The sequence below is a fragment of the Siphateles boraxobius genome, unplaced genomic scaffold (genome assembly GCF_051911475.1).
Source record: "Siphateles boraxobius isolate OS27281-9 unplaced genomic scaffold, OSU_SipBor_1 130, whole genome shotgun sequence".
NCBI lineage: Eukaryota > Metazoa > Chordata > Actinopteri > Cypriniformes > Leuciscidae > Siphateles > Siphateles boraxobius.
This window is the reverse complement of record NW_027508734.1, coordinates 52494204-52507332: the sequence shown is the minus strand read 5'-3', so window position 1 is coordinate 52507332 and position 13129 is coordinate 52494204. Positions and strand designations below refer to the sequence as shown.

The window sequence follows — 13129 nt, the reverse complement described above, 5'->3', positions numbered from 1 at the left end:
CTATCTTTCTTTCTAACTAATCTATCTTTCTTCCTCTTTCTTCCTTTCTAACTTATCTATCTTCCTTTCTTTCTAAATAATCTTTCTTTCTTTCTAACTATTCTTTCTTTTTTTCTAACTAATCCATCTTTCTTTCTTTCTTTCTTTCTTTCTTTCTTTCTTTCTTTCTTTCTTTCTAACTTATCCATCTTTCTTTCTAACTAATCCATCTTTCTTTCTTTCTTACTAATCTTTCTTTTTTCTAACAAATCCATCTTTCTTTCTAACTAATCTTTCTTTGTTTCTAACAAATCTATCTTTCTTTCTAACTAATCTATCGTTCTTTCTAACTAATCTATCTATCTTTCTTTCTAACTAATCTATCTTTCTTTCTTTCTAACTAATCTTTCTTTCTTTCTAACAAATATTTCTTTCTTTCTAACTAATCTATCTATCTTTCTTTCTTTCTAACTAATCTATCTATCTATCTATCTATCTTTCTTTCTAACAAATCCATCTTTCTTTCTAAATAATCCTTTCTTTCTTTCTAACTTATTCTTTCTTTCTTTCTTTCTTTCTTTCTTTCTAACAAATCCATCTTTCTTTCTAACTAATCCTTTCCTTCTTTCTTTCCAACTAATCCTTTCTTTCTTTCTAACTAATCTATTTTTCTTTCTATCTAACTAATCTATCTTTCTTTCTTTCTAACTAATCTATCTTTTTTCTTTCTAACTAATCTTTCTAACTAATCTATCTTTCTTTCTTAACTACTCTATCTTTCTTTCTTTCTTTCTTTCTTACTGATCTTTCTTTCAAATCAATCTTTCTGTCTTTCTAACTAATCTTTCTTTCTATCTATCTATCTATCTATCTATCTATCTATCTATCTATCTATCTATCTATCTATCTGTCTATCTATCTATCTATCTATCTATCTATCTATCTATCTATCTTTCTTTCTAACTAATCTTTCTTTCTATCTATCTTTCTAACTAATCTTTCTTTCTATCTATCTTTCTAACTAATCTTTCTTTCTAATCTATCTATCTTTCAAACTAATCTTTCTTTCTAATCTATCTTTCTTTCTAACTAATCTTTCTTTCTTTCTAACAAATCTTTCTTTCATTGAAACTAATCTTTCTATCTTTTTAACCAATTGTTTTCTTTCTTTCTAACTATTCTTTCTTTCTTTCTAACTAATCTTTCTTTCTTTCCTAATTTCTACTTAATCTATCTTTCTTTCTAACTAATCTATCTATCTTTCTTTCTAACTAATCTATCTTTCTTTCTCTTTCTTTCTTTCTAACTAATCTATCTTTCTTTCTCTTTCTTCCTTTCTAACTTATCTATCTTCCTTTCTTTCTAAATAATCTTTCTTTCTTTCATTCTAACTAATCTTTCTTTTTTTCTAACTAATCCATCTTTCTTTCTTTCTTTATTTCTTTCTTTCTTTCTTTCTTTCTTTCTTTCTAACTAATCCATCTTTCTTTCTAACTAATCCATCTTTCTTTCTTTCTAACTAATCTTTCTTTTTTTCTAACAAATCCATCTTTCTTTCTAACTAATCTTTCTTTCTTTCTAACTAATCTATCTATCTTTCTTTGTTTCTAACTAATCTTTCTTTGTTTCTAACTAATCTATCTTTCTTTCTTTCTAACTAATATTTATTTCTTTCTAACTAATCTATCTATCTTTTTTTCCAACTAATCCATCTATCTTTCTTTCTAACTAATCTATCTATATTTCTTTCTAACTAATCTATATTTTTTCTTTCTAACTAATCTCTTTCTTTCTTTCTAAAAAAACTGTCTTTCTTTTTTTCTCACTAATCTATCTTTCTTTAATTCTAACAAATCTATCTTTCTTCCTTTCTAACTAATCTGTCTTTCTTTCATTCTAACAAATCTATCTTTCTTTCTTTCTAACTAATCTATCTTTTTTTCTAACTAATCTAACTTTCTTTCTTTCTTTCTAATTAATCTTTCTTTCTAACTAATCTATCTTCCTTTCTTTCTAATTTATCTTTCTTTCTAACTAAACTATCTTTTTTCTTTCTAACTAATCTATATTTTTTTCTTTTTAACTAATCTATCTATATTTCTAACTAATCTATATTTTTTCTTTCTAACTAATCTATCTATCTTTCTTTATTTCTTTCTTACTAATCTTTCTTTCTTTCTAACTAATCTTTCTTTCTTTCTAACTAATATTTCTTTCTTTCTAACTAATCTATCCATCTTTCTTTCTTTCTTTCTAACTAATCTATCTATCTTTCTTTCTAACTAATCTATCTATCTTTCTTTCTTTCTTTCTAACTAATCTATCTATCTATCTTTCTTTCTAACAAATCCATCTTTCTTTCTAAATAATCCTTTCTTTCTTTCTAACTTATCCTTTCTTTCTTTCTTTCTTTCTTTCTTTCTTTCTTTCTTTCTTTCTTTCTTTCTTTCTAACAAATCCATCTTTCTTTCTAACTAATCCTTTCCTTCTTTCTTTCCAACTAATCCTTTCTTTCTTTCTAACTAATCTATTTTTCTTTCTATCTAACTAATCTATCTTTCTTTCTTTCTAACTAATCTATCTTTTTTCTTTCTAACTAATCTTTCTAACTAATCTATCTTTCTTTCTTAACTACTCTATCTTTCTTTCTTTCTTTCTTTCTTACTGATCTTTCTTTCAAATCGATCTTTCTGTCTTTCTAACTAATCTTTCTTTCTATCTATCTTTCTTTCTAACTAATCTTTCTTTCTTTCTAACAAATGTTTCTTTCATTGAAACTAATCTTTCTATCTTTTTAACCAATCGTTTTCTTTCTTTCTAACTATTCTTTCTTTCTTTCTTTCTTTCTAACTAATCTTTCTTTCTTTCTTTTTTTCTACTTAATCTATCTATCTTTCTTTCTAACTAATCTATCTTTCTTTCTCTTTCTTTCTTTCTAACTAATCTATCTTTCTTCATCTTTCTTCCTTTCTAACTTATCTATCTTCCTTTCTTTCTAAATAATCTTTCTTTCTTTCTTTCTAACTATTCTTTCTTTTTCCTAACTAATCCATCTTTCTTTCTTTCTTTCTTTCTTTCTTTCTTTCTAACTTATCCATCTTTCTTTCTAACTAATCCATCTTTCTTTCTTTCTTACTAATCTTTCTTTTTTTCTAACAAATCCATATTTCTTTCTAACTAATCTTTCTTTCTTTCTAACTAATCTATCTATCTTTCTTTGTTTCTAACTAATCTTTCTTTGTTTCTAACAAATCTATCTTTCTTTCTAACTAATCTATCGTTCTTTCTAACTAATCTATCTATCTTTCTTTCTAACTAATCTATCTTTCTTTCTCTCTAACTAATCTTTCTTTCTTTCTAACAAATATTTCTTTCTTTCTAACTAATCTATCTATCTTTCTTTCTTTCTAACTAATCTATCTATCTATCTATCTATCTATCTATCTTTCTTTCTAACAAATCCATCTTTCTTTCTAAATAATCCTTTCTTTCTTTCTAACTTATCCTTTCTTTTTTTCTTTCTTTCTTTCTTTCTTTCTTTCTTTCTAACAAATCCATCTTTCTTTCTAACTAATCCTTTCCTTCTTTCTTTCCAACTAATCCTTTCTTTCTTTCTAACTAATCTATTTTTCTTTCTATCTAACTAATCTATCTTTCTTTCTTTCTAACTAATCTATCTTTTTTCTTTCTAACTAATCTTTCTAACTAATCTATCTTTCTTTCTTAACTACTCTATCTTTCTTTCTTTCTTACTGATCTTTCTTTCAAATCGATCTTTCTGTCTTTCTAACTAATCTTTCTTTCTATCTATCTTTCTTTCTAACTATACTTTCTTTCTATCTATCTTTCTAACTAATCTTTCTTTCTATCTATCTTTCTAACTAATCTTTCTTTCTAATCTATCTTTCTTTCTAACTAATCTTTCTTTCTTTCTAACAAATCTTTCTTTCATTGAAACTAATCTTTCTATCTTTTTAACCAATCGTTTTCTTTCTTTCTAACTATTCTTTCTTTCTTCCTTTCTAACTAATCTTTCTTTCTTTCTTTTTTTCTACTTAATCTATCTTTCTTTCTAACTAATCTATTTATATTTCTTTCTAACTAATCTATCTTTCTTTCTCTTTCTTTCTTTCTAACTAATCTATCTTTCTTTCTCTTTCTTCCTTTCTAACTTATCTATCTTCCTTTCTTTCTAACTAATCTTTCTTTCTTTCTAACTAATCCGTCTTTCTTTCTTTCTTTCTTTCTTTCTTTCTTTCTTTTTTTCTACTTAATCTATCTTTCTTTCTAACTAATCTATTTATATTTCTTTCTAACTAATCTATCTTTCTTTCTCTTTCTTTCTTTCTAACTAATCTATCTTTCTTTCTCTTTCTTCCTTTCTAACTTATCTATCTTCCTTTCTTTCTAACTAATCTTTCTTTCTTTCTTTCTAACTAATCCGTCTTTCTTTCTTTCTTTCTTTCTTTCTTTCTTTCTTTCTTTCTTTCTTTCTTTCTTTCTTTCTTTCTAACTAATCCATCTTTCTTTCTAACTAATCCATTGTAACAATTTTCAGGGAAGAAGGAGGCGGGAACCGAAGAACAATCAAACATACTTTATTTAAAATAAAATAAACAAACCAAAATACCGCCAGCAGCCCCTCGCGGACGACTGCTGGCTACCGAAAATAAATAGATTTGCCAGCAGCCCCTCGCGGACGACTGCTGGCTAAAGTAAAATACAAAAACCAAACACAACTAAAATACAGGCCTGTTCCTCTCTCGATCATCAACGTCGTCGCTCCGCCTTTATGCTTCCGCTCCTCCGTGAGAGATGCGAGACCGGTGTGCTTCACAGGTGCTGCTCATTAGCAATCGCACCACCGGCCTCGCGCCGTTCTCTCACGTCCCTCGGCCGTCCTGTTCGCCACATCCATCTTTCTTTCTTTCTAACTAATCTTTCTTTTTTTCTAACAAATCCATCTTTCTTTCTAACTAATCTTTCTTTCTTTCTAACTAATCTATCTATCTTTCTTTGTTTCTAACTAATCTTTCTTTGTTTCTAACTAATCTATCTTTCTTTCTAACTAATCTATCGTTCTTTCTAACTAAACTATATATCTTTCTTTCTAACTAATCTATCTTTCTTTCTTTCTTTCTAACTAATCTATCTATCTTTCTTTCTTTCTAACTAATATATCTATCTATCTATCTATCTTTCTTTCTAACAAATCCATCTTTCTTTCTAAATAATCCTTTCTTTCTTTCTAGCTTATCCTTTCTTTCTTTCTTTCTTTCTAACAAATCCATCTTTCTTTCTAACTAATCCTTTCCTTCTTTCTTTCCAACTAATCCTTTCTTTCTATCTAACTAATCTATTTTTCTTTCTATCTAACTAATCTATCTTTCTTTCTAACTAATCTATCTTTTTTCTTTCTAACTAATCTTTCTAACTAATCTATCTTTCTTTCTTAACTACTCTATCTTTCTTTCTTTCTTTCTTTTTACTGATCTTTCTTTCAAATCGATCTTTCTGTCTTTCTAACTAATCTTTCTTTCTATCTATCTATCTTTCTTTCTAACTAATCTTTCTTTCTATCTATCTTTCTAACTTATCTTTCTTTCTATCTATCTTTCTAACTAATCTTTCTTTCTAATCTATCTTTCTTTCTAACTAATCTCTCTTTCTTTCTAACAAATCCATCTTTCTTTCTAACTAATCTTTCTTTCTTTCTAACTAATCTATATATATCTTTCTTTGTTTCTAACTAATCTTTCTTTGTTTCTAACTAATCTTTCTAACTAATCTATCTTTCTTTCTTAACTACTCTATCTTTCTTTGAAACTAATCTTTCTATCTGTTTAACCAATCGTTTTCTTTCTCTCTAACTATTTAATCTATCTTTCTTTCTAACTAATCTATCTATCTTTCTTTCTAACTAATCTATCTTTCTTTCTCTTTCTTTCTTTCTTTCTAACTAATCTATCTTTCTTTCTCTTTCTTTCTTTCTTTCTAACTAATCTATCTTTCTTTCTTCCTTTCTAACTTATCTATCTTCCTTTCTTTCTAACTAATCTTTCTTTCTTTCTTTCTAACTAATCTTTCTTTTTTTCTAACTAATCCATCTTTCTTTCTTTCTTTCTTTCTTTCTTTCTTTCTTTCTTTCTTTCTTTCTAACTAATCCATCTTTCTTTCTAACTAATCCATCTTTCTTTCTTTCTAACTAATCTTTCTTTTTTTCTAACAAATCCATCTTTCTTTCTAACTAATCTTTCTTTCTTTCTAACTAATCTATATATATATCTTTCTTTGTTTCTAACTAATCTTTCTTTGTTTCTAACTAATCTTTCTAACTAATCTATCTTTCTTTCTTAACTACTCTATCTTTCTTTCTTTCTTTCTTTCTTACTGATCTTTCTTTCAAATCGATCTTTCTGTCTCTCTAACTAATCTTTCTTTCTATCTATCTATCTTTCTTTCTAACTAATCTTTCTTTCTATCTATCTTTCTAACTAATCTTTCTTTCTATCTATCTTTCTAACTAATCTTTCTTTCTATCTATCTTTCTAACTAATCTTTCTTTCTAATCTATCTACCTTTCTAACTAATCTTTCTTTCTAATCTATCTTTCTTTCTAACTAATCTTTCTTTCTTTCTAACAAATCTTTCTTTAATTGAAACTAATCTTTCTATCTTTTTAACCAATCGTTTTCTTTCTTTCTAACTATTCTTTCTTTCTTTCTTTCTAACTAATCTTTCTTTCTTTCTTTTTTTCTACTTAATCTATCTTTCTTTCTAACTAATCTATCTATTTTTCTTTCTAACTAATCTATCTTTCTTTCTCTTTCTTTCTTTCTAACTAATCTATCTTTCTTTCTCTTTCTTCCTTTCTAACTTATCTATCTTCCTTTCTTTCTATCTAATCTTTCTTTCTTTTTTTCTAACTGATCCATCTTTCTTTCTTTCTTTCTTTCTAACTAATCCATCTTTCTTTCTAACTAATCCATCTTTCTTTCTTTCAAACTAATCTTTCTTTTTTTCTAACAAATCCATCTTTCTTTCTAACTAATCTTTCTTTCTTTCTAACTAATCTATCTATCTTTCTTTGTTTCTAACTAATCTTTCTTTGTTTCTAACTAATTTATCTTTCTTTCTAACTAATCTATCGTTCTTTCTTTCTAACTAATCTATCGTTTTTTCTAACTATCTATCTATCTTTCTAACTAATCTATCTATCTATCTTTCTTTCTAACTAATCTATCTTTCTTTCTTTCTAAATAATCTATCTATCTTTCTTTCTAACTAATCCATCTATATTTCTTTCTAACTAATCTATCTTTTTTCTTCCTAACTAATCTCTTTCTTTCTAACAAATCTGTCTTTTTTTCTTTCTTTCTTTCTCACTAATCTATCTTTCTTTCATTCTAACAAATCTATCTTTCTTTCTTTCTAACTAATCTGTCTTTCTTTCATTCTAACAAATCTATCTTTCTTTCTTTCTAACTGATCTATCTTTCTTTCTAACTAATCTATATATTTTCTTTCTAACTAATCTATATTTTTTCTTTTTAACTAATCTATCTATATTTATATATTTCTTTCTTACTAATCTTTCTTTCTTTCTTTCTAACTAATCTTTCTTTCTTTCTAGCTAATCTATCTATCTTTCTTTCTAACTAATCTATCTTTCTTTCTTTCTAACTAATCTTTCTTTCTTTCTAACTAATATTTCTTTCTTTCTAACTAATCTATCTATCTTTCTTTCTAACTAATCTATCTATCTATATATATATATATTTATCTATCTATCTTTCTTTCTAACAAATACATCTTTCTTTCTAAATAATCCTTTCTTTCTTTCTAACTAATCCTTTCTTTCTTTCTTTCTAACAAATCCTTTCATTCTTTCTAACTAATCTATTTTTCTTTCTATCTAACTAATCTATCTTTCTATCTTTCTAACGAATCTATCTTTTTTCTTTCTAACTAATCTTTCTAACTAATCTATCTTTCTTTCTTAACTACTCTATCTTTCTTTCTTTGTTTCTTACTGATCTTTCTTTCAAATCGATCTTTCTGTCTTTCTAACTAATCTTTCTTTCTATCTATCTTTCTTTCTAACTAATCTTTCTTTCTATCTATCTTTCTAACTATTCTTTCTTTCTTTCTTTCTTACTAATCTTTCTTTCTTTCTCTTTTTTTCTTCTTAAACTATCTTTCTTTCTAACTAATCTATCTTTCTTTCTCTTTCTTTCTTTCTAACTTATCTTTCTTCCTTTCTTTCTAACTAATCTTTATTTATTTCTTTCTAACTAATCTTTCTTTTTTTCTAACTAATCCATCTTTCTTTCTTTCTAAATAATCCATCTTTCTTTCTAACTAATCCATATTTCTTTCTTTCTAACTAATCTTTCTTTTTTCTAACAAATCCATCTTTCTTTCTAACTAATCTTTCTTTCTAACTAATCTATTTATCTTTCTTTGTTTCTAACTAATCTTTCTTTCTTTCTTTCTAACTAATCTATCTTTCTTTCTTTCTAACTAATCTATATTTCTTTCTTTCTAAGTAATCTATCTATCTTTCTTTCTAACTAATCCATCTATCTTTCTTTCTAACTAATCTATCTATCTTTATTTATTTCTAACTAATCTATATTTCTTTCTTTCTAACTAATCTGTCTATCTTTCTTTCGAACTAATCGATCTATCTTTCTTTCTTTCTTTCTAACTAATCTATCTTTCTTTCTAACTAATCTATCTATATTTCTTTCTTTCTAACTAATCTTTCTTTCTTTCTTTCTAATTAATGTTTATTTCTTCCTAATCTATCTTTCTTACTAATCTCTTTCTTTCTTTCTAACTAATCTTTCTTTCTTTCTTTCTACTTAATCTATCTTTCTTTCTAACTAATCTATCTTTTTTCTAACTAATCTTTCTTTCTAACTAAGCTATCTTACTTTCTCTTTCTTTCTTTCTAACTAATCTTTCTTTCTAACTAATCCCATCTTTTTTCTTTCCTTCTAACTAATCCATCTTTCTTTCTAACTAATCCATCTTTTTTCTTTCCAACTAATCTATCTATCTTTCTTTGTTTCTAACTAATCTTTCTTTCTAACGAATCTATCTTTCTTTCTAAGTAATCTATCTTTCTTTCTTTCTAAGTAATCTATCTTTCTTTCTTTCCAACTAATCCATCTTTCTTTCTAACAAATCCATCTTTCTTTCTAACTAATCTTTCTTTCTTTCTAACTAATCTTTCTTTCTAACTAATCTTTCTTTCTTTCTAACTAATCTTTCTTTCTTTCTAACTAATATTTCTTTCTTTCTAACTAATCTATCTATCTTTCTTTCTTTCTAACTAATCCTTTCTTTCTTTCTTTCTAACAAATCCATCTTTCTAACTAATCCTTTCTTTCTTTCTAACTAATGTTTCTTTCTTTCTAACTAATCTATCTTTCTTACTAATCTCTTTCTTTCTTTCTAACTAATGTTTCTTTCTTTATTTCTTTCTACTTAATCTATCTTTCTTTCTAACTAATCTATCTTTTTTTCTAACTAATCTATCTTTTTTTCTAACTAATCTATCTTTCTTTCTAACTAATCTATCTATCTTTCTTTCTTTCTAACTAATCTTTCTTTCTTTCTAACTAATTTTTCTTTCTTTCTAACTAATTTTTCTTTCTTTCTAGCTAATCTATCTATCTTTCTTTCTAACTAATCTATCTTTCTTTCTTTCTAACTAATCTTTCATTCTTTCTAACTAATATTTCTTTCTTTCTAACTAATCTATCTATCTTTCTTTCTTTCTAACTAATCTATCTATCTATCTATCTATCTAACAAATCCATCTTTCTTTCTAAATAATCCTTTCTTTCTTTCTAACTAATCCTTTCTTTCTTTCTTTCTTTCTTTCTAACAAATCCTTTCTTTCTAACTAATCTATTTTTCTTTCTATCTAACTAATCTATCTTTCTATCTTTCTAACGAATCTATCTTTTTTCTTTCTAACTAATCTTTCTAACTAATCTATATTTCTTTCTTAACTACTCTATCTTTCTTTCTTTCTTTCTTTCTTTCTTTCTTTCTTACTGATCTTTCTTTCAAATCGATCTTTTGTCTTTCTAACTAATCTTTCTTTCTATCTATCTTTCTTTCTAACTAATCTTTCTTTCTATCTATCTTTCTAACTATTCTTTCTTTCTTTCTTTCTTACTAATCTTTCTTTCTTTCTTTCTTTCTTTTTTCTACTTAAACTATCTTTCTTTCTAACTAATCTATCTTTCTTTTTCTTTCTTTCTAACTTATCTTTCTTCCTTTCTTTCTAACTAATCTTTATTTCTTTCTTTCTAAGGGACTGTTCGTTTTTTATTTAAGGGGCCACCGGAGGCGTTTTGAGATTTGTTGTCAAAAAGGACTTGACCCTCCCTTAGCCAGCAATAAATTTTTCTATGACCCTCCAAAATGATTGTGAAAAAATGCGTGACCCTCCCCGATAATTTATTGATTTCTGTACTGGTTTGCGCTTGGTAAAGATGTTCAGAAGCCATTGTTTGTTTACAACTATGACAAACCTCTGCGTACGTTACATTACACTCCACGTTTATGGTGGCCATTTCAGTAGATTATAATACTCACATTGTTGTGGAAACACAATAAGCAACACTTCCTGCATACTACTCATCTAACGTTTGTATTCACATGAAATATAACAACATTGAGACCATTCAACAAAGCACAGTGGGTATAAAAAATTCAACACATTTGCTCAGTCATTGTATATTTTAGCATAGGTATTACCTTTAAAAGCCGCCGAAGCCTAACATTATCCAAAACTCCATTTGGAGACACGAGCGTCAATTTGGGAGTTTGCATAACGTTTACTCATTCCTTCTCATGTCGTTTGCACAATTTCAAATCACCGGGACCGAAAGGATATTTGAAGAGTTGCCTACGTATTGGCGCCAGAAATCACATTCGCGCTTTGCTGCTAGTGCCCAGTGCCGTGCCCTCTCAATAGTTTTCAAACTTTTTCTAGAGCGACCACTGATTGATTGTACGGGGGTCATGTGACACGTGGAGTATTTATTTTGCATGTATTTGAAAGATTTTTCAGTGTAATTCTATTCAAAGTTAATATCATCAATAATATTCATATTAAAACGGATTTAAAAAAAGTTTTAAAAAATCACTGGCAAACCTTTTTTTTTTATTCTCGCGACTCACCCGAGGGTCGCGCGCAGTGTCACCACTCGAAACCCACAGCGCGAGGCTCAGGCAATTATTTTACTCCCCATACCGTTGAAGAAAAAAGGAAATGAAGGATAAACGTGGTGTGCAGAGGGGTAGGTGCCTGAAGTGTGAAGAATGCGAGGATTACGACCTGCCAGCACAGGGCAATGCCTGCAGCTACTGTGGATGCACACCAGTACACCACCTTCAAGTCCCAGAGACCGAGTTGGGTCAGAAATTTGAAAGTTGCCAGAAATTCGACCAGGTATTTGTCTACATTTGACATGGTTTATGTTCCTAGCGTTTCTGCTGTTGGTTTGAAGCTTTAAAAGAATTGTTGCTAGGCAGCGTGAAACCTTTGAGCTAGTCAGCTACATTCCAGCTTCAAAAACAAAACGTATTGGTTACAAAATATATAATAAAGAAGAATGGCAGACATTTAGGCCAAAGTGGGCGAAGATAAAAATCCAAAATATTTAAAATTATATTTTATCTTTGTTATTAAAAATAAGAAAAAAGATACACAACATATAAACTGCTTATACAACTATAAAAAAAACTGCTTTATTATTATTTTCCAGCTATAGGAGATGTATAACAGTAGCATTCAAGAAAGAAATGTATGAACAATATAAAAATAAAACGCTATATACACTTCACTGAAGTTATGTTTTTGTGCTTCCAGCTAGCGGTCCGTACTTTCGTCCTCAGAATGTTGTGATCCATTTTGAAATAAAGCGCGTTCACAAGAGCCTACTGTGATTGTTGGGGTGGGGTCAGGTGTTGTGCATTAATGGGTTGGGGGATGGTGCAATTTTTGCTGGTTCAGACCCATCTGCTAGCGATGGAGAGGGGGGGGGGGGGGGGGGGGGGGGCTGATGGAGCTACATGGAGCTACATTGAAAATATGCACCGAAAAAGCCACTTTAAAATTTAGATGTTTTCATAAATACAAAAGTTGAGTGACCCTCCCCCTAGACTAAAAAAAAGTTGTATGACCCTCCCCTCACCAAAGAAAAAAACGACATGACCCTCCCCTATTTTCCTTCGGTGGCCCCTTCCATAAATACCGAAAGGTCCCTAACTAATCTTTCTTTTTTTCTAACTAATCCATCTTTCTTTCTTTCTTTCTAAATAATCCATCTTTCTTTCTAACTAATCCATCTTTCTTTCTTTCTAACTAATCTTTCTTTTTTCTAACAAATCCATCTTTCTTTCTAACTAATCTTTCTTTCTAACTAATCTATCTATCTTTCTTTGTTTCTAACTAATCTTTCTTTCTTTCTTTCTAACTAATCTATCTTTCTTTCTTTCTAACTAATCTATATTTCTTTCTTTCTAACTAATCTATCTATCTTTTTAACTAATCCATCTATCTTTCTTTCTAACTAATCTATCTATCTTTATTTATTTCTAACTAATCTATCTTTCTTTCTTTCTAACTAATCTGTCTATCTTTCTTTCTAACTAATCGATCTATCTTTCTTTCTAACTAATCGATCTATCTTTCTTTCTAACTAATCTATCTTTCTTTCTTTCTAACTAATCTATCTTTCTTTCTAACTAATCTATCTATATTTCTTTCTTTCTAACTAATCTTTCTTTCTTTCTAATTAATGTTTCTTTCTTTCTAACTAATCTATCTTTCTTACTAATCTCTTTCTTTCTTTCTAACTAATCTTTCTTTCTTTCTTTCTACTTAATCTATCTTTCTTTCTAAATAATCTATCTTTTTTTCTAACTAATCTTTCTTTCTAACTAAGCTATCTTTCTTTCTCTTTCTTTCTAACTAATCTTTCTTTCTTTCTAACTAATCCATCTTTCTTTCTTTCCTTCTAAATAATTCATCTTTCTTTCTAACTAATCCATCTTTTTTCTTTCCAACTAATCTTTCTTTCTTTCTAACTAATCTATCTATCTTTCTTTGTTTCTAACTAAT

At 27.6% G+C, this 13129-nt stretch overlaps 3 long non-coding RNA genes across 3 annotated transcripts in view; all 3 read right to left on the bottom strand.

Annotated features, from left to right (window-relative positions):
- The window catches only part of LOC143737807 (uncharacterized), a 117738-nt gene extending 117497 nt beyond the window's left edge, over window positions 1–241 (bottom strand). The window contains exon 1 of the long non-coding RNA XR_013203731.1: window positions 202–241. This is a non-coding gene — a long non-coding RNA (uncharacterized LOC143737807). The remainder of the gene's footprint in view (window positions 1–201) is intronic.
- Window positions 242–888: 647 nt separating this feature from the next.
- Window positions 889–3134, bottom strand: LOC143737808 (uncharacterized). Its single transcript, XR_013203732.1, has 3 exons — window positions 3091–3134; window positions 2885–2923; window positions 889–922 (listed from the first exon to the last, which is right to left on the bottom strand). It is a non-coding gene; the product is annotated as an uncharacterized LOC143737808 (long non-coding RNA).
- A 2023-nt stretch (window positions 3135–5157) lies between these two features.
- LOC143737811 (uncharacterized) lies at window positions 5158–8178 on the bottom strand. The gene is made up of 3 exons (XR_013203736.1): window positions 8113–8178; window positions 6787–6825; window positions 5158–5168 (listed from the first exon to the last, which is right to left on the bottom strand). It is a non-coding gene; the product is annotated as an uncharacterized LOC143737811 (long non-coding RNA).
- Between the last annotated feature and the right edge of the window lie 4951 nt (window positions 8179–13129).